This window comes from Prionailurus viverrinus, chromosome C2 (assembly GCF_022837055.1).
Source record: "Prionailurus viverrinus isolate Anna chromosome C2, UM_Priviv_1.0, whole genome shotgun sequence".
Taxonomy (NCBI): Eukaryota; Metazoa; Chordata; class Mammalia; order Carnivora; family Felidae; genus Prionailurus; species Prionailurus viverrinus.
Window position 1 is genome coordinate 52104264 of NC_062569.1, and position 26078 is coordinate 52130341.

Below are 26078 nucleotides of genomic sequence, written 5' to 3' on the forward strand. Positions count from 1 at the left end.
TACACCCATCCAAGCATGAAAGAGTTGGATAGAGACTTTAATGGGGGAAATGTAAGCTAATAGAAAGAGCAATGTCCAGGGGCGCCTGGGTGGCGCAGTCGGTTAAGCGTCCAACTTCAGCCAGGTCACGATCTCGCAGTCCGTGAGTTCGAGCCCCGCGTCAGGCTCTGGGCTGATGGCTCAGAGCCTGGAGCCTGTTTCTGATTCTGTGTCTCCCTCTCTCTCTGCCCCTCCCCCGTTCATGCTCTGTCTCTCTCTGTCCCAAAAATAAATAAACGTTAAAAAAAAAAAAAAAGAAAGAGCAATGTCCAGAGTAAGATACAACTGGCTTCAATTTCTGACACCACCTCACCTAGCAGTTAAATGGCCTTGAGCAAGTTTCCTAACCTTTGTGGGTCTGTTTCCTTACCTGCAAAGTGGCAGTAATAATATCTTCTTCATGAAGCTCTTGAGGACAAAATAAGGGAATGTATGTGATAAGCCCAACATAATGCTGGGCAAAAATTATTTCCTCAATATATTGTGAGCATAGTTATTATTATTTTCTAAATGTCTTGAGGGCAACTAATTGAAAAAATACAGGATTCTTGGTAGATTTATTTCTCATGTGAATTGCCCAGTTGATGTTTACTACAAAACTGAACTTTATATTAAATTAAAAGAATGTGGTCCATTTAAGTCAGGTATACCGGGATTCAAATCTTAGCTCACTACTTTCTATTTGTGCCCTTGGAAAAGTCAGATGACCTCTCTTAGTTTGTTTCCTCTTCTGTAAAATGGAAATAAGTACATTGCAGGACTCGGGTGATATTGGGGGAGAATGTATATAAAGTGAATAATAGATGCTTAATAAGTAAGTCACTGTTACTATCATACTCTATGCAGAGCTTCTGGCTATGTTAATCATTCTGTTCTGTTCACCTCAAGTTTAAGATACTCCTTGAGTCATTTTCTCAGCACTAAAAGAAACTCTCCTGAGAAATACAATGCCCCTTTCCACCCACTTGGAACAAATACGAACATTCACATGGTGTTTTAACCTTCACAAAACATCCTCAGAGATGTTATTATATTTAATCCTTACAACAACCTTGTGAGGCAGAATTAGCCCCATTTTACAGACATGGATGTCCATTTGGAACAAGACTAATTGGATTGCCTGTAGTCACTCAACCAAGAAGGGGCAGGGAGCTGGCACTCACACCAGTTCTTTCAACAAAGCTCACATCCTTTCAGCTCTCTAGGGCATCTCTCCTCTGTATCTTGCTGCCTCTACCAATCAGAAGAAAATGTTTTTTGGCATGTGAGTGATCATTAAAGATGAGCTCACCATAGAAAGAAGGAAAGGCCAGAGTTTCTCACAGTATGAGTCAATTAATCAATGAGAACTCTAGCTTTCCATCACAGTTTCTACATCAAATAAGAATACTCACATTCAGACATGAGTTTCTCAAAATGTAGACTTCTGTGGGCTTGTTAGCATCTACTCTTCAATGACCCATCTTACGGGAAGTGTTAGTTGTGTGTGCAAGCATCTATCAGCAAAAGCGTGTGCTTGCTGTCATTTCAACTGGAAGCTCTTCAAAGGCAAAGACCACCTCCATCTGATGTTCTGCATACATATAATGTTCAATGGTGCCCCAAACTGCAGTACATCAAACAGCAATTCAGAAGAAACAAATCTCCCAGGAAACTTGCATTTTGTCACTGGCCAAATTTCGGGGGTGATCTGCACCTAGAACATAACAACAACAGTAATCATACCTACAGTATATTGAGGACATACCTCATGCCCAGCATGGTACTAGGCTCTTCACACATATTCCCTCATTTAATCCTCAAGAGCCTCATGAAGCAGATACTATTACTTCCACTTTGCAGTCAGACCTACAGAGGTTAAGAAACTAGCTCAAGGGCACCTGGGTGGCTCAATCCTTTAAGTGTCCAACTCTTGATTTTTGCTCATGTCATGATCTCTCCAGTTCACAGGTTCAAGTGCAGAGCCTGCTTGGGATTCTCTCTCTTCCTCTCTGGCTGCCCTCCCCCACTCATATTCTCTCTCTCTCTCTCTCTCTCTCTCTCTCTCTCTCTCTCTCAATAAACAAACAAACAAACTTAAAGAAACTATAAGACACCCAGCAGCCTCTTCTGGAATCCAGACTGTTCCAAGTCTCCATCAACAGCATTTCTCCTGCAATCAATCAGCATTCCTAATCTGGAAGGTCTTCTCTCTCTCCACTCCACCTACCCAAATCCTATATACCCTCAAGCTCAGGTCTCACTTCCCTGGGAGCCTTCTTCTCCACTCCCAGCCAAAGCAATGTCTTTTAGCCTTTACCTACTAAATCATTCTTAGCTGGACCCATTTACATTAGCACTTGGTTGTATACCATCACATAGTCTTTTTAACCTATTACATGAAGAAGCAGCATGATATAGTGGAGTTCTAGCACAGATTGACCACAGCCTGGCACTGTGACCTTCAGTAAGTCACTTAATCTCTAAGCCTCAGTTTTTTTATCTTCAAGTATGTATTCTCCAAAGTTCTCCCTAGTTTTAAAAATACTGTTTCCATGGCCATAAGTCCTCACTCCTTAAGAAAAATTCAAGTTTCTCAAGGGCTTATATTTTTGTTCTTCCCTATAACATCAGACACAGAGAAAGCATTGAGTGAATACTTGTCAGCAGTTCGATGGACTAAAATGTAGATTTCAAGTGATAAAAAAATAAGATAAATAATAACATCTAATAGCATGAAGAAAGGGATGTGTAGAGATCTAATATTATCATTGTAGGTCTAGATGGGCAGTCAGCAAAATAAGGATAAAATTATTTTATCTCCAATAAAAAATAAACTGAAGATGATTCATTCATTATTTTCAAAAAAAGCCTCCCAAATCAACTATTTTCAAAGAATAAAGCAAAAATGAGCCATTGACATAGACTTCATAGCAAAAAGATAAATATGTATTTGGCTCATACAGATGAGAACCAATCTTTGTTATTTGTAGAGCAAGAAAATCAAATTGTTCAAAAAAAATACCAGAGATCTGTCACTTTTTAACATTCAACCAAAACTGAAGCAATACTTTAACATATAAGATTTTCTTCTCTATCTGGCCTCAATGTCAATGTCTTCACAGTAAAAAGTGATGGAAATTGTGTAGAAAAAAAAGAATGAAAGTTGTCACTTTAAACTTACTTAATGTTATTTGTCACATATCTCAATAAAAAAAAATTTTTTAAGAATGAAAGAACATACAGGTAATCAGTATCCAAGTCTTGTTTTGAATGAAGCCCCAATTTCTGGTGCTGGTTCTCAAAAAGGAAGCTAAAACTTGATTCACCTACTCTAGGCTACTTCTGAAACTATTCATGAGTACTGACATTCCATTTTGTTCTTTCAGGTCAGTAATTACTTTCATCTTAAATCTCACATGATAACTGCCATCAAACAGTAAGTGATGCTGGATATATGTATATTAATAAAGAAGTTTGTGAGAATTTAGGTGAATACTGGTACATCATAACTATCTGAAGATTATCTTTTCTTTGTTTATATCCATTATATAGTACGTGTGCAAAAAAAAGGAAAAGGAAAAATTTTAAAAAAGCAGTAAAACTTAGAAATCATCTACCTTCAGTAATAGCCATCAAAAAATTTTTCCAAACTAAATGTGGTAAAATATGGCATTGACATGAAGGAAATATTATTTGAAGGACTCTTTTCAGGGATGCCATAGTTCAAGCCCCGTGTTGGGCTCTGTGCTAACAGCTCAGATCCCGGAGCCTGCTTCAGACTCTGTGTCTCCGTCTCTCAGCCCCTCCCCCTCTCACGCTCTGTCTCTCTCTCTCAAAAATAAATAAACATTAAAAAAAATTTTTAAGTAACCTTTATAGAGATTACCATCCTAACTTATTACATTAGTATATTAAAGATTAATATCAATAATACTTAAATTTTAAAAAATTCTCTAAAAAACTTATACAAGTCAACACCAAAAAGACAATCTGATTAAAAACTGACCAGAGGTTCTAAATAGACATTTTTCCAAATAAGACATACACATGGCCAACAGACACATGAAAAGGTGCTCAACATCACTCATCATCAGGGAAATACAAATCAAAACCATACTGAGATATCACTTCACACTTGCCAGAATAGCTAAAATCAAGAAGACAAGAAACAACAAATGTTGGTGAGGATGTAAAGAAAAAGAACCCTCATGAACAGCTGGTGGGAATGCATACTGGTGCAGCCACTGTGGAAACCAGTATGGGAAATACCATTTGTATATAATAATAGAAAAATTATACTAAAATACTGTTTCTATAAAAATACCATGTGATTCAAGAATTCCACCATTAGGTATTTACCCAAGCAAAATGAAAACACTAACTTGAAAAAATATATGTACCCCTATGTTTACTGCAGCATTACTTACAATAGCCAAGACATGGAAGCAACCTAAGTGTCCATCAGTAGATGAATGGATAAGGAAAATGTGGCACACACACACACACACACACACACACACACAAAGAGGAATATTGCACAGTCATAAAAGGATAAGATCATGCCATTTAAGACAACATAAATACATCTAGAGGGTATTATGCTAAGTGAAATAAGTCAGAATGAGAAAAACAAATACCTTATGACTCCATTCATAAACGGAATCTAAAAAAATGAATAAACAAAAAGCAGAATCAGAAGTATAAATACTGAGAACAAACTGATGGTTGCCAGTGGAGGGGGGGGGTGGGGATGGCCTGGCAAAATGGGTGAGGGGGAGAGGGAGAGACAGGCCTCCAGTTATGGAATGGGTAAGTCACAAGAATAAAAAGCAGTGCATAAGGAATATAGTCAATGATATCATAATAGTGATGTAATGGTAGCTATACTTGTGGTGAACACAGAATAATATATAACTTGTCAAATCACTAAGTTGTACACTGGAAACTAAGGTAACATTGTGTGTTGGCTATGCTCAAAACAAACTATAAAAAAAGAAAAAATTTTTAAATCTATCTAAATAGATCTTTAACCACTGCCCTTTATAAGAAATATTCTTATAAAGACATTAGAAAGCATTTTACGTGTTATCTCTCTTTTATTGAAAACTAATTCACATACCATAAAATTCATTGTTATAAATTATACAATTCAATGGTTTTAGTATATTTACAAAGTTGCACAATTCTGTGGTGGGTTGAATGGTGACCCTTCAAAATGTAAGTCCACTTGGAGCCTGTGAATGTAACCTTAAGATTATAGTTAAGTTCATTGCATATATAGTTAAGGGTCTCGAGATGAAATCATTTTAGCTTGTCTGGATGGGCCCAAATCCAATGACAATGTTTTTTTTTTTTTAATTTTTTTTAACATTTATTTATTTTTGAGAGAGAGAGAGAGAGAGAGAGAGAGAGAGAGAGAGAGAGAGAACATGAACAAGGGAAGGTCAGAGAAAGAGGGAGACACAGAATCTGAAACAGGCTCCAGGCTCTGAGCTGTCAGCACAGAGCCTGACGCGGGGCTCAAACCCACAGACTGCGAGATCATGACCTGAGCCCAAGTCAGACGCTTAACCAAGTGAGCCACCCAGGCGCCCCGACAAGTGTTTTTTAAGAAGACATAAAGGAAGAGAAACGCAGAGAAGGTGATGTGAGGATGGAGGCAGAGATTGGAGTGATGTATCCACAAACCAAAGGAATATCGACACTTGCCAGCAGTCAGAAAAAGGTAGGAGAGAGGCTCTCCCTCAGAGCCTCCATCGAATGAGCTAACACTGCTGACATCTTGATTTTAGATTTCTGGCCTCCAGACTGTGAGAGAATAAGTTTCTGTTGTTTCAAAACACCAAAGTTGTGGTAATCTGCTATATAGCCCTAGAAACCTAATACAAATGCTCACCACTAATTCCATAATATTTTTATCACCCCCCAAAAAACCCATTAACAGTCCTCCCCATCCCCCATCCCCAGCAACCACTAATCTATTTCTGCTCTCTATGGATCAGTCTATTCTGAATATTTAACATAAATGGAATCATACAATATATGGTCTTTTGTGTTTGGCTTCTTTCACTTAACATAATGTTTTCAAAGTTCATCCATGTTGTAGCAATTATCATTACAATCATTCTTCTTTTGGCTGAATAATATTCTTCTGTAGATATACCGTATTTTGTTTATTCATCACTTGATGGACATTTATGTTGTTTCCACTTTTGGGCTACTATGAATAATGCTGCAATGATCATTCTTGTACAAGTTTTTGAATGGACATGTTTTCAATTCTTTGTGGCATGTACATAGACCCAATTCTCTTGGATATATACATATCCATTTCATCTTGGTTATTTTAATGTTGCCATATAATTATTCACAGTATTCCCTTATAACCCTTTTATTCTTGTAAATGTTGGTAATGATGTCCTCTCTTTCTTGATTTTAGTCATTTGAAACTTTTTTCTTGATCAATCTAGCTTAATATTTGTCAATTTTGTTGATCTTTATCCAACTCTAGGTTTTGTTGATTTTTCTCTATTTTCTATCCTTTATCTCATTATTTCCACTCTAATCTTTATTATTTCCTTTCCTATTCTATGCTGGTTTGGGCTTTAGTTTGCTCTTATTTACCTAGTTGCTTAAGGTAAAAATTGCACTATTGATTTAATATTGATTTGAGTTAAATGCCTTTGTTAATATAGGCATTTACAGCTACAAATTTCTTTTTAAGCACTGCTTTAGCTATACTCCAGGCATTGTTATGTTGTATTTTTGGTTTTGTTCAGAGAAAAATAGTTTCTTTTTTTTTTTTTATTTTTTTTATGTTTATTTATTTTTGAAGGAGATGCAGGGCATGAGTGGGGGAAGTGCAGAGAGAGAGGGAGACACAGAACCCGAAGCAGGTCTCAGGCCCTGAGCTGTCATTACAGAGCCTGATATGGGGCTCGAGCCCACAAACTGTGAGATCATGACCCGAGCAGAAGTCAGATGCCTAACCGACTGAGCCACCCAGGCGTCCCAATATTTTCCTTTTTTTTAAGTTTATTTCTTTATATCAAGAGAGGAAGTGTATGTGTGTGAGAGCGAGGGAGAGGGAGAGACAGAATCCTAAGCAGGCTCAGAGCTGACAGTGCAGAGCCTGACACGGGGCTCAATTCCAAGAACCACAAGATCATAACCTGAGCCAAGATCAAGAGTTGGATGCTTAACCAACTGAGCCACCCAGGCACCCAATAGCAAAATATTTTCTAATTTTCCTTATGATTTCTCCTTTTACTCATTAATTATTTAGAAGTGTGTTGCTTGCCAAATATTTGTGAATTTCCCAAAGTTCCTTCTGTTAATTAATCTTAATTTCATTCCATGGTAATCAGAGAAGGACTATAATTTTAGTCCTTTTAAATTTATTGATGTTTCTGGGGCGCCTGGGTGGCTTGGTCGGTTAAGCATCCGACTTTGCCTCAGGTCATGATCTCACGGTCCGTGAGTTCGAGCCCCGCGTCAGGCTCTGGGCTGACTGCTCAGAGCCTGGAGCCTGTTTCAGATTCTGGGTCTCCCTCTCTCTCTGCCCCTCCCCTGCTCATGCTCTGTCTCTCTCTGTCTCAAAAATAAATAATCGTTAAAAATTTTTTTTTAATTTATTGATGTTTCTTTTATGACCCAATATATGATCTATCCTAAAGAATATTCCATATGCACTTAAGAAGAATGTGCATTCTAGTGTTTGACTAGAGTGCTCTATAGTGTTAGGTCTACATGATTTATACTCATGTTCACGTCTCGCATTTCCTTGTTTATCTTCTATTTTACTACACATGAGTATTGTTGAATTGTCTATTTCTTCCTTCAATTCTAACACCTTTTCTTTTCTTGGGGACTCTGTTGTTAAGTGCATATATGTCTATAATTGTCATTTGTTTTTTTTGAAAGAGTGACTGTTTTATCATTAAAAAGTGTTTTTCTTTGTATCTGTAACAATTTTTGTCTTAAAGTCTATTTTGTCTGCTGTTAGTATAGCTACTCCAGCTCTCTTTGGGCTACTGTTGGCATATATGTCTTTTTCTATCTTTTTATTTTTAATTTAATTGTGTCCTTGAATCAAGAGTGTCTCTTGCAGACAACATATAGTTGATCATGTCTTTTATCCATTTTTCCAACCTCTGCCTTTTAATCCATTACATTTAAAGTAATTACCAGATGAGCACTGGGTGTTGTATGGAAACCAATTTGACAATAAATTATCAATAAATAAATAAATAAATAACCAATAAGGGTGGGTTTATGTCTGCCATTTTGCTTTGTTTTCTATATGTTTTCTGTCTTTTTTGCTCTCCTACGCATCCATTTCTTCCTTCTTTTGTGTTAAATATTTTGTTTGATTTTCAAAGCTACTGCAGAGCTGGGGAGAGGGAAATGAAAGTAAGGCAAGTTAAAATACAAAGAAACTCAATGTTCTTATCAAGATTCAGCTATTTTTCTTTTCTTTTTTTTTTCAGCTATTTTTCTTGAATACTCTTTGAATTGTTGCAAGCCTTCGGTTAATTCCAAGAGTTTTGAAAAAAATTGATTTTGATAGTTTTTTCCAGTGTTCTCACTGCTTTTTGGAGGAGTAGATTTTTAAATGTCTTTATCTGCCATTCTTGCTGATGTCACTTGTATCTTTTACAATTAACCTCATATAGAGACAAATAGGCTATAATTACTATTATTATTAGTCCCACTCATTTACAGATGAAGAAAGTAGGTGTATACATTTTCTATTGCTGCCATAACAAATTACTAGAAATTTGGCAGCTTAAAACAACACAAGTTTATTACCTTAGAGTTCTGTAGGTCAGAAGTCTGACATGACTCTCACCAGGCTAATATCAAGGCCTTTCTTTCCAGAGTCTCTAAGAAAGAATTCATTTCCTTGCTCATTCAAGTTGTTGGCAGAATCCAATTCTTGAAGTTATATTTCCTTGCTGGCTGTCAGCTGAAGGCTGTTCCCAGCTTCTATAGGCCACCACCTCTTTTTAGTTTGTGGCCAGCTTCCTTCACCTTTAAAGTCAGCAATGGTGGGTCAAGTCCCTCTCATACTTCAAATCTCTCCTGCTTGCCTCTTCCATAGTCAGATGTCACTAACCTACCATCTGCCCTCCTCTTCCACTTTAATAACCCTATAATCCAGAGGATAATCTCCCTGCTTTAAGGTTGGTAACCTTAATTCCATACGCAAATTTTCTTTTCTATGTAATTTAACATATCACCTGTTCTAGGGATTAAGACCTGGACATCTGGGTGGGAGCAAGGGGAGGAACATTATCCCGCCTACCAATAGAGCTCACAGAAACTTCTGTCACAAAGCTAGCAAATAGCAGAACTGGAACTAAAATATAGTGCTTCTCGGGGCACGCAGGTGGCTCAGTCGGTTAAGCATCTGACTTCGGCTCAGGTCATGATCTCCCAGTTCGTGGGTTTGAGCCCTACATCAGGCTCTGTGCTGACAGCTCAGAGCCTGGAGCCTGCTTCCGATTCTGTCTCCCTCTCTGCCCCTCCCCCGCTCACTCTCTGTGTCTCTATCTCTCTCATAAATAAATACATTTAAAAAAATTTTTTTTTAATATATAGTCCTTCTGACTCCTTGTTCTGTGCTCTTTTTAACCACATCTCTGATGCACAGTGATGTAACAGTCTAACTAGACAAGCTGCCTGTATGATCCCCTCAGGAACATCATGACCAACCTGATAATTCTAATCCTGAAATCATAGAATGTTATAGCTTGAAGGCACCTCTGAGTCCAGCCCCATCATTTTACAGGTGAGGAAAATAAGGCCTGGGGAAATTAAGTTTCCATCCTTCATTTCTAGAAAACCCAGAATCACAATTCAGTCTCTCCTGACTTTCAGCTCACGTGATTTTGTCATTACAAAATTCTTTCAGTTAAACATATATCCCCACAAGATACCTCATCTACTCAAATTAGCCTTGTAAGACTCAACTATTAACAGCCATGCAAAACTTGACCCATAAAACTTACATTATCCCTATACTGTATAGGGTATATACTGTATATCCCTATACCTAGCCATCCATGTCTTTGTAACTTCTTCCCATTTAAATTTTATGACTTAAACTTTTTCTTACAACTGCTCTAAGCCTCCATATAAACACAGATTTTTACATAGATTCTACCCCACAAAAGGATTAAAGAGGAAAGACTATATATTTCATTTCTTTTCTGTGTGCTTATTGATTTCTGTAAAATCCTACACAGAGCAAGTTTTTCCCTTTATGATTCCTCCCATTGACATCTCAAGTTACTTAAAACAAGCCCGAGAGAGGCTGCCCACACCACTATTCCATACTCTACTCTGAGCCAATCCTATAGATCCTATAAGCTCTGAGATGGAGAGTCATGGGAGGGCTGCTTAACTGAGGCTACTGCATTTAGACCTGTCCTAGCTAGATCATGTCAGACCAATAGTGCAGTCCATCCTCAGTCACCCGCACTCACAGAACAGAGGCACACAGAACCTAAATACCATTTCATGTGGACTTCAAACTTACATGATTTTTCACATCATATTAACCTTAGTGCACTTTTCTCCATGCTAATAAGAAAATCAACATTTACAGAGCAGATGGCCCTGGTGGCAGCCTAGTCTCCCGTCCCTAACCTGCTCAGCCCTAGCCCTGCCCTTGACATCACAGTCTGTCCCTCTAACATCAGCTAGGACTCATTTATGATTAGTTATCTTCCTCATCACCATGGATTCCTAGCCTCTACCCCACAAAAATTGGTCAGACCTCTTACATCATCCTCACCTCCCAATAGATTTTTATACAATCAGGATCAACAAATTTGAGACCCAATGCCTTACCCACAGGCCACTTCAAAATCTCTCTTACGTTTGCTTAGTCTTGGCTTTTTCTTCTTTTTTCTCTCAAAAGAATAGACATCTCTCTTCCTGTTCAGAGCTAACCCTTCCACTTGTAAATTCACTTTATTCTCTTCCATTTCCTCTTTCTGTGAATTGTGCTCATTCTTTTAATCTCCACCTTGCCTCTGGCCCCTTCTCTTTTGCCTTCAAACCTGCTCAATTCTCAGTCAGTCAGTCCCTCTCCTCTCTCCCTTCTTGCACTAACAAATTTCTTAAGGAATAGACTGAATTCACTTTCTTGTCCTTTCACGTACCCCCAACTCCCCATAATGTGCCTTCTATCTTCAGCTATTTTATTGACATGGCACATTTAGGCATCAAAAATGACTTCCTAATCACCAAATTCAGTGTGCTTTATCCATTTTTTCTCCTCCTTTGCCCCACCTCCGCGTCTGAGCTGTTGCCAACTTTCATGCATTCTCTCTCCTCAAAGTCTCTAATGCTTAGTTCCTCCTTCCTGCTCCTACCACACCCATCCTGCAACCAATCAAATATACACCATCCTCTCCAACCTGGAGTTTACTTTCCTCATTCTAATTATTAAAATACTATCCATGATTTAAAACCTTTCACGAATGCCCACAAACTGAAGGTCAGAGCTGTTTTCCTCATCCTTGAATTCTCAGTATAAACCTATTACTACTGACATAAGTGCCTCATACATGAGACATTTACTCAAGGTCAGTAGACTGATGATTAGTGTGTTGACTAGTATAAGAGGAGGTCCCCTCAGAAATACTATTTTAGCAAGGAATAGCATCCTAGGATGAGAAATCTGCTGTAGGTCAGCCACACAGTGGATAACTCACCTGTAGATTGTTAAGAATCATGTGGATTCCAGCATCTGCCTAGTTTATTGCCCTCATGCCCAAAACATCCTTGCATCCTAATATATAGCTGAGCTTGAAGAATAGATATGAGCTTCAAACACTCCACAAGATTTCCAAATAATACAGAAGTGAAGTTTTTTGCTAAATTACATCTTAAACGTTGAAGACAGGGGCACCTGGCTGGCTCAGTCAGTAGAGCATGCGACTCTTGATCCCAGAGTCATGAGTTCAAGCCCCACATTGGCTGTAGAGCCTACTTAAAAAAAGTTATTTAAAAGTTGGGGACAAATCCTAAGTGCCTAGCACAGTGCCTTAGACAGCTGGAATAAATATAATTAGGCATTGATTACAACATGCAAAAAGACTCCTTAAGAGTCAGATTATTTCTGTACACTATTTCTGTTTTGGACACCGATTTGCCTCATAACTATTCTGTTAAGAAAGTGGAATCCAAGTGGCAAAAACATTGGAATTGGCACTGTGGCAATTCTTCTGTAAAAACTTGTTTATACAATCTAGCTTTGCAAGCCTGCAGATAGTCTGATAAAAAAAAAAATGAGGTGGTCCTTAACTAAAAACATGTTTTTGTTATTGAGAATTTTTTTATGTTTTGGCAATGAATTATTCAATACACAAAATAGCATAATGAAAAAAAGGTGAATATTTTTTGAAGACACCTACATTCAGCATATCCCATAACCATGATTCTTTAGCTATCATGTAACTCTGTAAAGCAAAAAGTTATTAGAAGACATCATTATAATATTTACCTTAAAATCATTATATCTATTCTGAAAATTATTAAAAACCTGTTTAATAATAACCTGTAGTCATTTAAACAAATAAAAATTATTCCCCAAAAGCCACAATTAACACTACTAATTTTGTAACACTAAAACTCTTAGGCTTAAGAAAAAAATCAGGATTACTGAGGATACTTGGAGAAACTTAGATTTTAGCTAAAAGGAATATATGCTGCTCCTCCCCATTGGATCATATTTGGCAATCAGCCTATGAAATTAACTATATCTTAGTTCTGAGTTTCTATAGAACAAAATATAGGAAGGAAAGCTTTTTCTGGACAGGGAAAGAAGATTTTTAAATGGCATTGGTATTGGTAAATTCTGAAAATGGAGTCGATAGAGAGAAATGTAGGTATTTCAAGTTAGCTAAAATGTGTGTGTCAAGGGTTAGTGTCAGGTCTTGAGTCATTAATGTCACCCACTGTGAAGATCATTCATGAAGCACAATACTCTGGCACCTCCTCAGCCACATACACACAGCATTTTAGAGTCAGTTCGTATATGAAAGGAACACAGGCTTTAGACTCAGATGATCTGGGTTAAAATCTTGGCTCCATAACTTACTAGCTATGTGACCTTAAGTGGAGTTCAGGCTTTTCACTTGCAAAGAGGAGTTAGTATCAATTTCAGAAGTTGATTGTTAGAATTAAATGAGATAATGTATGAGGCACCTGACACAATTTCCTGTCCTTTTTGGAAAAGTGATCGTACTGCAGCCTGACAAATGACAGCTCCCAGCATTTGAGGGTTAATAAGAAGTTATTCTAAGCTGCTGGTTCAGGGATAGGCATCCTGTCCCAGACAGCCCATCAGCCCCACTAATGGGATTTAAAACAGTTGCTGCTTCTTCCTCAGTCATGTAATGATTTCTGGACAGCCAGAGAGGCCCATTATCTGCAGTCCTTACTTCTGCTCTGTCTGGCGATAATGACTTCTTAGCACAACAGCAGGGCCGCGGTCTTCCACTTCCTGCTGCACCACTGTGCAAAGGACCCTCGATGAAGTCAAAGACAAATTGTCATCCCACCACAGAAGCCGGTAGTCTGTGAAATGCTGCCCGCCAAATGCCGCAAGAGCTCCTGGAGAGCTGTCCTCTAAGGCCAGGGTACCCTCTCAGGGGTTTCCTGGGACACTATGAATATGATAGATGATAGTGTTCCGGTGAGAAAGTGAGACCCCAGCATCCCCAGAGGACCTCTGAGGTTAATGCCGAGGTACCAGCAACCTCCCCAGCCTCTGGCTTGCTCTCTCATCCCAGTCAGTTCTTACAAGATGCCTGCAGAGCTCAAGGGCAAGATAATAATGATAATAATAATAACAATAATGTGCAAAAAAAAATGCCACAAAGCGCTGATTTGAAAACCAATATCCAGATGCAAAAATTAACTTAGTTTCCCATTAACATTTTTTCTCTATTCTTGGTATTCTTTATCTTACTCTTCTTGTTATGTAGAAGTCACCTCAAATCCAGCTTAGTAGGAGGCAAGATATAAATCCTGAATAAATAAAACAAATAGCATAGTGAATTAAGGGCTTCTACCAGGCTTGAGCAGATCCCTCCAAAATTCTTTACATTAGTCATGAAAGGAAACTCTCACCCAAATTAAGGAATAACACGTTCATTCTATGGTTGATTCGTCAAATTCATGCAAATGTAGGACTCCAAATGAAAGGAAAAGGATGCACACGACTTGGTTTGGGTTATAAAGTGGATGCAAGTGAATTTTTTTTTAATTTTTTTTTCAACGTTTATTTATTTTTTTTGGGGGGGGGGGACAGAGAGAGACAGAGCATGAACGGGGGAGGGTCAGAGAGAGAGGGAGACACAGAAACATGCTCATCGGGAGAGGGAGACATCGGAAACATGCTCCAGGCTCTGAGCCATCAGCCCAGAGCCTGACGCGGGGCTCGAACTCACGGACCGCGAGATCGTGACCTGGCTGAAGTCGGACGCCCAACCGACTGCGCCACCCAGGTGCCCCACAAGTGAATTTTTAAAAACTGATCTGAAAGTAGAACAAACGCTTTCTCCTATTTTTTTAGCTACCCAAGAAAAATCTCAACTGACCATTTAATTCAAGGTAAATACCAAATTTATTAAATATTATCTCACTTTAATAAACAAACTTATAAAGTTTAAAAACAGTTATTGGGTAAAAATGAAAGCTGTGCCAAATGCTGATTGAGTTTAAGTGTACATTGTTACAACCACTTTGAAAAGCAATCTGGCATTATGTTTTAAGTGCCTGAAAATGTTCGTCCCTGTTATTACATTTCTGGGAATCTATCCTAAAGAAATAATCCCAAATTCAGGAAGAAATTCTGTAGAAAGACATAATAAAAAAAATGGAAGCAAACTAAAAATGTCTTATTATAGGGAAATAGTTACATAAATGATGGCATGCTTCTATGGTAAAATAGCATTAATCATTAAAATATTTTTAGTGATATCGGGAAAGATAACTGAAAAGAAACAGGATTTAAAGTGTGCATACAGTATAAGATTCCACTATGTAAAACAGACAGAAGTATACAAAATGTTACTACTGGTTGATTTTAACTTTGTGATACACATTTTTCCAAAATTTCTAAGCTGTCCACATGAGTATGTATTATATTTATAAGCTTGAAAAATAATATATCTTATCTGTGAAAACTAAATAAATGGGGTTAACTTGCAAAAGAAAAAAAGTACTTTTCACTGACTGACATAACCCGTGCAGCCTTGGTCACCAGGCATCCTACATCTAGAAGAGGAGTGGCCGAGCAGAGGAGAGGGAAGTAAGCCAGGAGCGTATGGGGTCTGGTTGGGAAGACCACCCAGCTGGAGGACTGGCCTCCAAGTGGATGATCAGTTCCAAATCGCTGAGTCCCACAGGCAAGGGTAAAGTGAAGTGCACACCAGAGTTGTCCAATTTTGTCAGTAGAGCTGCAGTACTGCTCAGAGCCCAGCTATGATCAGAAAACAAATCAAGTAATTTAAACTGACAAGAAAGGACACAAATGATAGGATTAGTAGACAAAAACATTAAAAGTTATTATAACTATGTTCTGTGTGTTCCAGGATCTAGAAGAAAGATTAAGCATGTTAAACAGAAATGTGGAGGATATAAAAAGGCTCAAGTCAAACTTCTAGATATCAAAACTATAATGTCTAGAAAGAATAATAGTAGGACAGGATTAAGAGTACATTAGACATGGGGGGGGGTGGGTTTAGTGAGCTTGAAGACATAGCAATAGAAACTATCCAACATGAAACTCAGAAAAAAAAATAGACTGCCACAAAAAAAAAAAAAAAATGAACACAGACTTAGTAGGCTGTGGAACAATTTTAAGTGACCTAATATACATGTAATTGAAATCCCCAAAAACAAGAAAAGAGAATGGGAGACCGAAAAGGTATCTGAAGGGGTGCCTGGGTGGCTCAGTCAGTTAAGACTCCGACTTCAGCTCAGGTCATGATCTTGCGGTTTGTGGGTTTGAGCCCTTCATCAGGCTCTGTGCTGATAGCTCAGAGTCTGGAGCTTGCTTTGGATGCTGTGTCTCCCTCTCTCTCTGCCTCTCCCCAGTCGTGTGCGCTCTCTCTCTCTCTCTCTCTCTCTCTCAAAAATAAACATTAAAAAAAAATTTTTAAAGAAAAAGTATCTGAAGAAATAATGACCAAATTCTTTCAAATTTGATAAAATGTATAAACCTTCAGATCCAAGTAGTTCAAAAGCAGCTCAACAAACCCTAGCACTAGAAAATTGAAGAAAACTATACCAAGGCATATCATATTTAAATTGCTTAAAATCACTAAAAAAGAAAAAAAATAAGAATTCACACACACACAAAAGAAGATACGTACATGGGAAATAAAGATAAGGGAGGTAGCAGATTTCTTGTCGGAAGTAATGCAAACCAAAATACAATGGTGCACTATCTTCTTTGTATTTTTAAGTAAACCTAGAATTCTATGCACAGCAAACATCTTTTTTTTTTAATGTCTTATTTATTTTTTGAGAGAGAGAGCAAGCTGGGGACAGGCAGAGAGAGAGAGAGACACAGAATCTGAAGCAGGCTTCAGGCTTCGAGCTGTCAGCACAGAGCCAGATGCAGGGTTTGAACCCACAAACCACGAGATCATGGCCTAAGCTGAAGTCGGACACTTAACTGACTGAGCCACCCAGCACCCCCACAGCAACATATCTTTAAAAATAGAGAGCAGGGCGGGGCGCCTGGGTGGCGCAGTCGGTTGAGCGTCCGACTTCAGCCAGGTCACGATTTTGCGGTCCGTGAGTTCGAGCCCCGCATCAGGCTCTGGGCTGATGGCTCGGAGCCTGGAGCCTGTTTCCGATTCTGTGTCTCCCTCTCTCTCTGCCCCTCCCCCGCTCATGCTCTGTCTCTCTCTGTCCCAAAAATAAAAAAAAATAAAAAAATAAAAAAAAACGTTGAAAAAAAAAAAATAGAGAGCAGGGGTGCCTGGGTGGCTCAGTTGTTTAAATGTCTGACTCCTGATCTCAGCTTAGGTCTTGATCTGAGAGTTGTGAGTTCTGGGCATGGAACCTACTTAAAAAATAGGCGCCTGGGTGGCGCAGTCGGTTAAGCGTCCGACTTCAGCCAGGTCACGATCTCGCGGTCCGTGAGTTCGAGCCCCGCGTAGGGCTCTGGGCTGATGGCTCAGAGCCTAGAGCCTGTTTCTGATTCTGTGTCTCCCTCTCTCTCTACCCCTCCCCCGTTCATGCTCTGTCTCTCTCTGTCCCAAAAATAAATAAACGTTGAGAAAAAAAAAAATTTAAAAAATAAATACATAAAATAAAATAGAAAACTTTTTCAGACATACAAAAGCTGACATGTTTAATCACCAGTAGTCCTTCAGGCAGAAGGATAATGATAACAGATGGAAGTATGGATCTGCACAAAGAAAAGAAGAGCACCAGTTTTACAAGAGTTAATATAAAAGATCTTTTTTCTCATTTTTAAACCTATTTAAGATATTTAAGATAATTGACTATTGAAAGCAAAAATGGTAGCAATGTACTGTCAGGTTATTACATATGTAGAAATAAAATGTAAGATATAAACAGCACAAAGTTCAGGATGGAAGAAATGTAACTATGCTGTTGTGAGGCTCTTATGCTTTAAATAAAATCTGGCATCCAATATGGGAAGTGTGGTGTCTCTAGCTTATCACTATAAACCCTAAAGCAATCACCAAAATAATTCAGAGTTACTAAGTTAATAAGCCCACAAGAAAGTTAAAAGAGATTCATTAAAAATATTCAACGAAATGGAGGCAAATAAAGACAATAAAGGAAAATAAAGAACAGATGAAAAAATAGAAAACAAAAACAAGGTGGTAAATTTAAACCTAATTGTAGTAATAATCACATTAAACATAAATGGCCTAAATATCCCCATTAAAAAGCAGCAACTGTTAGACTGGATAAAAAAAAGTGCAAGTGTTAAATATAAAGGCACAATTAGGTTAAAAGTTAAAGGATGAGGGAAAATATGCTATGCTAATTTTGGATTTTAAAAAGTTGGAGTGGCTATATTAATAACAGACATAGTGGAGTGTCTGGGTGGTTCAGTTGGTTAAGTGTCCAACTTTGGCTCAGGTCATGATCTCACGGTTTGTGGGTCAGAGCCCCACACTGGGCTCTGTGCTGACAGCTCAGAGCCTTGAGCCTGCTTTGGATTCTGTGTGTCTCTCTCTCTGCCCTTCCCCCTCTCACATTCTGTCTCTATCTCTCTGTCTCTCTCAAAATTAAAAAAAAAAACAGACATAGTAAATATTCTTTCTGTTTAGAGTAAAGAATATTACCAATTGTAAAAAGGGTTATTTCCCCAAATTTGTCTCAGATGGCTCCAGCAACTTCTTCTTGGTCTGGTTTGAACACCTTGGGCAGGTAGAGCAGGACACCTTCTACAAAGCTAGTGCTGTTCTGCATGCCAGTAAGCTCATGTACTTTGGGCAGGAAGACATGACAAAATACAGTGTGGAAAGGTGACCTTCCAGTTCCAGTGCTCCTCAGACAGCACCAATGGGACCTAGGTCCAGGATGGGCAGATGCCCAAGCTCATCTTCTACACCTGAGGTGCTGTGGGGTGGCATGGACATACTATGGTGGGCATCGGGAAGAGACCTTTCTCTGCAGCTGGTCATCCCAGGAAGGGAAGTGCAGGAGACAGCTATCCCTTTATCCCAACCCAACTGCCTTTCTAACATCATTAAAGGCTTCACTTACTTTGAAAAATAAAGGGTCATTTCATACTGATAAAAGTATCAATTCAAAAACAGGATATAACAAGCCTAAATGCTTTTGTACCTAATGACAAGCTTCAAAATGTATGAAGCAAAACTGATAAAACTGAAAGAACTAAACAAATCAACAATTGTAGGCAGAAATCTCAACATTCTCTGTCAATAACTGATAGAAGTAGAAAATCAGTATGGATATAGAAGACTTGAAACAGTCTATCAACCAATTTGACATAATTGAAAATTACAGACCACTGCATCCAATACCAACAGGATTATCTTCAAGTGCAACAAAATATTTACCAAGACAGACTACAATCTGGGCGATAAATCAAGTCTGGAAAGGGTTGCCTGGGTGGCTCAGTCAGTTAAGCATCTGACTTTGGCTCAGGTCATGATCTTGCAGTTTGTGAGTTTGAGCCCCGCCTCAGGCTCTGTGCTGACAGCTCAGAGCCTGGAGCCTGCTTCAGATTCTGTGTCTCCCTCTCTCTCTGTTGCTCCCCCACTGGTGCATTCTCTCTCTCTCTCTCTCTCTCTCTCTCTCTCTCTCTCTCTCTCAAAAATAAATATTAAAAAAAATTTTTTAGGGGCGCCTGGGTGGCACAGTCGGTTAAGCGTCCGACTTCAGCCAGGTCACGATCTCGCGGTCCATGAGTTCGAGCCCTGCGTCAGGCTCTGGGCTGATGGCTCAGAGCCTGGAGCCTGTTTCCGATTCTGTGTCTCCCTCTCTCTCTGCCCCTCCCCCGTTCATGCTCTGTCTCTCTCTGTCACAAAAAAATAAACGTTGGAAAAAAAATTTTTTTTAATTTTTTTTTAATCTGTTATATTTCTATTACAACAAGCAATTGGAAAGTAAAATTTTTTAAGACAGCATCATGTACAATAGCACAAAACTATGAAATGCTTGAGAATAAATCTGAAAAAAGATGTTTGAGACGTATACACTGAAAATCACAAAACACTGGCTAGAGAAATTAAAGAAGGCTTAAATATATGGACAGATATTCCATGTTTATGTATTAGCAGACTCAATATCCTTAAGCTGTCATTTTTACGTCAAATTGATCTATAGATTCAATGTAATCCCACTCAAAATCGTGACAGGCTTTTGTGTAGAAATTGCCAAGCTTATTCTAAAATTTATATAAAAGTGGAAAGAGCCTAGAATAAGCAAAAAAAAAAACAACTGTGAAAAGGAAGCACAAAGTTGAAGAATTTACACAACCTGACTTCCAGAGTCCAGAATTAGAGCTACATATATAACCAATTAATTTTGTTAATTTTGTTATTTGAGTATGGTTAACACACAATATTACATTAGTTTCAGCATCTCTGATGCTGAATTACATAATTACATAATGCTATGCTCATCATAAGTGCCACTACCATTTGTCACCATACAATGCTATTACAATATCACTGGCTATATTCCCTGTACTGTGCCTTTTATTCCCATGACTTCATTCTGTAATTGAAACTCTGTATCTCCCATACCCCTTCACCTATTTTCGCCATCTCCCCACTTCTTGCAACCATCAGTTTGTTTTCTGTATTTATAGGTCTGATTCTGTTTTTTGTATAACCAATTACTTTTTGACAAAGATATAAAAGAAATGCAGTAGAGGATAGATATTCTTTTCAACAAAGGGTAATAAACAATTGGATTCTCATATGCAAAAAAAGATACTTGGATTCATACCTCACACCATATACAAAAACTAACTCAAAGTGGCTTATAAACCTAAATGTAAAATCTGAAACTATAAAAGTTCTAGAAAAATCTATAGGAGAGAATCTTTGTGACCTTGGATTATACAGATTTCTTAGGTACGATAGTAAAAAAAATTTTTTTAACGTTTATTTATTTTTTGAGACAGAGAGAGACAGAGCATGAACAGGGGAGGGGCAGAGAGAGAGGGAGACGCAGAATCTGAAACAGGCTCCAGGTTCTGAGCCGTCAGCACAGAGCCCGACGCGGGGCTTGAACTCACGGACCGTGAGATCGTGACCTGGGCTGAAGTCGGACGCATAACCAACCAAGCCACCCAGGCGCCCCAAGTACAATAGTAAATATGTGATCCACAAAAGGATAAATTAGCAAGTTAAACTTTATTAAAATTAAGAATTTTTGCTCTGAGAAAGACACTGAGAATGAAAAGACAAGCCAGAAGCCAGAAGAAAGCATTTGCAAGTCATAAATCTGACAAAGAATTTACATCAGGAAAATATAAAGAATTCTCAAATTTCAATAATAAGAAAGCAACTCATTTTTTTTTAATTTTGTGTATGTTTATTTATTTTTGAGAGAGAGACAGAGACAGAGGACAAGCGGGATAGGGTCAGACAGAAAGACACACACACAAATCTGAAGCAGGCTCCCAGCTCTGAGCTGTCAGCACAGAGCCCAACGTGGTGCTGGAACTCACAAACCATGAGATCATGACCTGAGCTGAAATCAGACACTTAACTGACTGAGCCACTCAGGCGTCCGAAAACAACTCAATTTTTTAATAGGAAAAAGATTTGAATAGGCACTTCAACAAAGATTCATAAATGGCAAGTAGCACATTAAAGACCGTTAACATTGTTAGAGAAATAAGCATTAAAACCACAAATAGATAGCACTAAATGTCTATTAGAATATATAAAATTAAAACTGACAATACCAAGAGTTGACAAAGATTTGGAGCAACTGGAATGTAAAGTGGTACAATTACTTTGGAAAAGAGTTTGGCAGTTTCTTAAAAAGTTAAACATATATCTAGCATGTGCCCCAGCTATTTGTACATACTAGGTAAATGCTCAAGAAATATGAAAACATGTCCAAACAAACCCTCGTGCGTAATGTTCATAGCAGCTTCATTTGTATTAACCAATAATTGGAAACAACCCAAATACTCATTAGCAGGTAAATAAATAAATTGTGGTATGTCTGTCCAGAGGAATACTACCAGCAATAAAAAGAATGAACTACTAATATGCAAAGCAACATGGATGAATCTGAAAATAATAATGCTGAGTGAAAAAAGCCAAACTAAACCATGCACCAAAAAGGACACACACTTTATGATTCAATTTATATAAAATATTAGAAAATAAAAATAAATCTATGTTGTCTAGGGATGAAGTGGGGCTCAAGGATAGGTGGGAAGAGGGCTCATAAAGAAGCTTGAGGAAACGTTGGTTGGTGGTAGATACGTTCATTGTCTTGATTGTAGTGACCACCGAGGTACACATATGTCAAAGATTATCAAATCATACTCTATAAATAAGAGGAGTTTGTTGTATATCAATGATACTTTAACTAAGGTTCTTATTTAAAGCCAAAACATGGATTATAGCCAAAAAAGACAAATCAGGTGAGGTGCCATAGGTGTGATGAAGGGAGTTTTGAAGAAACCCAAAAATGTCATAAAGGGAATGAGGACATCAGAGAAAATGCCTAGGATGCAGGATCTCTACACAGACTTTACCTACTTAACAATTTTGCCTGAGCACCAGAGTATACCATCAATGGATAAATCCAACGTCAAGTTCAATTAAATGTTGTACTTGGCAACAATGATATTTTTTTAGGCCTGGTTGAATTATTTCAGCTTTTAAAGCCATGGTCATTTGCATGATTGTTAAATCACATAGAAAATTTAGAAAGAGGACACTAACCAAAAGGAAAGAGTTGCAACTACACCCAGATGAAAACGTGATTACATGTTTGCCTGCTTCAGTTCAAAAAAAAGCAAGTGGTGACTGGCTTTCCCACGGGCTTTTCAAAAGTATAAAATTGTTGACACTCATATAACTATGGAAGAAAGAAAGGAAGAGACAAGAGCACACAATGAAAATGATTAGAAAGTTGACTTTATTTTATAACAGGAGGACTAGAAATCACATGCCGTCTAAAAGATAACCACAAGAACATAACGTAAAATTTAAACTTTCAACTATGTCTGAAATCTATAAAGTTGCAATCAGATCTACTATTGGCAAGCCACAAGTACTTTGTGTGACACAGGGACAGAGGCAAAACAATCTTTCAAAATTGGAGTACTAGGCCTGGCTGCTGATGTAATAGTGAACAATGATTAAACTATCAATCAAACAGATTTTTTAAATATGTTGCGTGTCACAGCTAGAGATTTCAAATCCAGGACAAAATCTGGTGTTAGTTACAACAGAGATGAATTGGGTGGTCTTTTCAGTACACAGATGATCACAAAATCAGCATAATGTGGAAATCAATTCAAGGACTCTCTTCTTCATCTCAGCTCATGAAGATTCCAAATTAATAAAAGCAATGTTATAGATTTATGAGCCATGGCCCAGCAAAGTGTTTTATGCTATTTTCCAAGTTATTTACCAAGTTTCAAAGCAAAATCATTTAATATGAACTCCATTCTCTAACTATACCTAAATATCTTTACTTTCTAAACAATTGAATTTGTGGTTATTTTTTCCAGATGGACAGCACTTCCAAAAACAAAAAAAAAGAAAAACAAAAAAAAAAAAAACAACAACCAAAAAACACTGGGTAAATTTCATCCCTGAACCATCTGGAGAGCCGGAAGAAATGGGGTTGGTCTCAGTGCCAATTCTCTCTAGAGTCTATTTTATGCTCACTCATATCCAATTGAATATCCCTCCCTATATGGGAACATTTAATTGAAATATTACAAGCTCCCATGTGATCACTTCCTCAAGTTTGTTTCCAGGGAAAACTCTTTCTCTGCAGTTGAATGTCGTGGGCTGCTTATCAGAAAATGAAAGCACAGTGTGATTCTCTTTATGTTACAACTGCCAGAAACCAAATCCAAATTTCTTGCCTAACATCATAATCTGCTTGGCCTTGGTGCCTAAAACAAAGGGAACATTCTCCTTCTGAAATATGATCTCTGTTTTTTAGCAGGTATTCTGTCTCAACGTGCAAGCCATACTGTAAGACATATTAGATGTAGACAAAATGTGTAACTAAAGTAATTATGAGCAAATATTAAATATCATTTTATGTTTATAACCTACAGCAGCTTTCATTCATCTCACAAGTATTTTGCATTCATGATTATGTGCCAGGCGCTGTGTCAAGTGGTCACATATGGAAATGAACAGAATTTGGTTCCCACCTTAAGGGACTCCTAGCCTACTTGTGGCAACAGACAAGAAAAGTGAAATTTCTGAGGACAGTTGTAGAGTTTCACAAGAAGGAAAGAGTTTTAGGGATTCAAATGTCTCATTTTGGGGCACGTGGGCGGCTCAGTCAGTTAAGCATCCAACTTCAGCTAAGGTCATGATCTCCCAGTTCATGGGTTTAAGCCCCGCCTCCAGCTCTGTGCAGACAGCTCAGAGCCTGGAGCCTGCTTTAGATTCTTTGTCTCCCTCTCTCTCTGCCCCTCCCTTGCTCATGCTCTGTCTCTCTCTCTCTCTCTCTCTCAAAACTAAGTAAACATTAAAAAGTGTTTTTAAAAATATATCATTTCATCTATAGCCATACCCCACTTAGGAAGACAGGTATTACAAATGACAGCATCCTTGTGGTCTGTTCTCCAATTATTTCTCCAACCTTAATATTCCTTTTCAGTCAACATCTACTCACCTCTCCTCACCTGAACAGAATGTCCTCTAATTTCAAATCTTCTGGCAGAATTCTCAGATCTCATACACAATCATATGCCCTGTTTCAGAAATGCAATTCCCAGATGCATTCAGTCCTACCTTCATACCCTGCCTCAGGCTGTACCATCTAACCCGAAAAGCATCCCAGCCTCTCCACCACCTCCGTGTCCATCCAATTCCTAAGTAACCTTAAAGGCCCAAAATATCATTTTTTCTCCTTCTCGCTACAATAGCCTATCCCCTCTGTTCTCTGAAATGCTGATGCACTTATGAGCATTTAGCCCTGCTTTTACCTCCAACTGTTTCCTGTATATTGGTTTTAACCACTCTTTCAGAAACCATGTGCTCTAATAATGCTTAGAACATGGTAAATGCTCAAAAAAAAAACAGGTTAATCCTAATTTATGTGGAAATTGAGGTCAACTGAGACTATAATTTTCCAAGGTAACAGGCTAAACAATAAATGCACATTAATAGCTACCATTTATCAAGTACCAACATGCCAAATCCTATGTTACTCAAGATTAAAGTAGATTCTGGGTTCTCTCACTTTCAAGCAAGCATTTGCATCATATGTTTTACTCAAATCTACTATATTATTATGATAATGCATTTTATTTGTTGAGCACATATTTTGTGCCAAGAGTTGTATATCAGCTATTTCATTTTATCTTCATAAAACAATATGTAGTAAATATGATTACCATTCCTTGAAAAGCTTAAAGAACTTGTTCATATGCTCATTGCATGAAATTGAGGCAGGATTCTAAGCTAGGTCGTCTGGCTTCAAATCTTTTGTTCTTCACCACTCCTCACCACCTCTAAATTACCAAAAAAAAAATCCAAAAAAAAGTACAATCTTACATTGATTCATTAATTAATAAAAAATGTATGAGATTTGGGAGGAGGACCAAAGATAGCAGAACAACGTGGAAGATGTTGTGTCTCACGTCCATGAAATACAGCCAGATCAACACAAAACCATCCTGCACACCTAGAAAACTGATTTGAGGATTAACACAACAATCTGCACAACCTGAACCACAGAACTCAGCAGGTACATGGCGTGAAGAGGTGAACTGGGGGAGAGAGAAGCGCAGAGGGCAAGGAGCTGTTTTTGCTTGTGGAGAGAGGACAGAAACAGGGGGAGGGGGAGAGTTTGGGAAAGCACACCCCCCCAAAAGCAGCTGGAGAGAAAGTGGAAAAGTGGAAACAGCCACAGGGTCTGAACTAAAAAGGGAGAAAGGAAAAAGGAGAGGATTTAAATTCCATTAAGACTCTATAAACAGGGGGAGCACAGAGTCTGAAACTCCTCAGCTCAATACCTGGCAGTGCTCTGGTAAGAAGGGCAAATCCCCAGGAGCAGAGTGAGGTTCAGGGGTCTTTGGGCCACACGGGAAGAGGCAGTTCCCCTGCTAGTAGAGGCTGTGTGGCTACCCGGTCCCAGCAGACCCCAGAGAACAACCACATCCACTGGTGCTGGAAGAAGGTCATTAAGGGTGAAGCCTGGTGCCAGACTTGTGTTGTGATTTTCCATAATCCCTGAAACAGTGCTGTAAACAATCCTGTGAACTTTTTCTGGGGTGGACTGGCGCCCAGCTATAGTGTCTGGACATCGGCAACAGCACGAATACCCACGACTCTTCCTGGGTATGG

At 38.4% G+C, this 26078-nt stretch overlaps 1 protein-coding gene across 9 annotated transcripts in view; it reads right to left on the reverse strand.

The window, feature by feature from the left end:
- Positions 1–25781, reverse strand: part of VEPH1 (ventricular zone expressed PH domain containing 1) — a 759919-nt gene extending 734138 nt beyond the window's left edge. For all 9 annotated transcript variants that reach the window (XR_007155827.1, XM_047876091.1, XM_047876078.1 and 6 more), the window contains exons 1-2: positions 25748–25781; positions 1434–1735 (exon numbers count right to left, since the gene is read on the reverse strand). The gene's annotated coding sequence lies outside the window, so the exon portion shown is untranslated. The remainder of the gene's footprint in view (positions 1–1433; positions 1736–25747) is intronic.
- Positions 25782–26078: the final 297 nt, after the last annotated feature.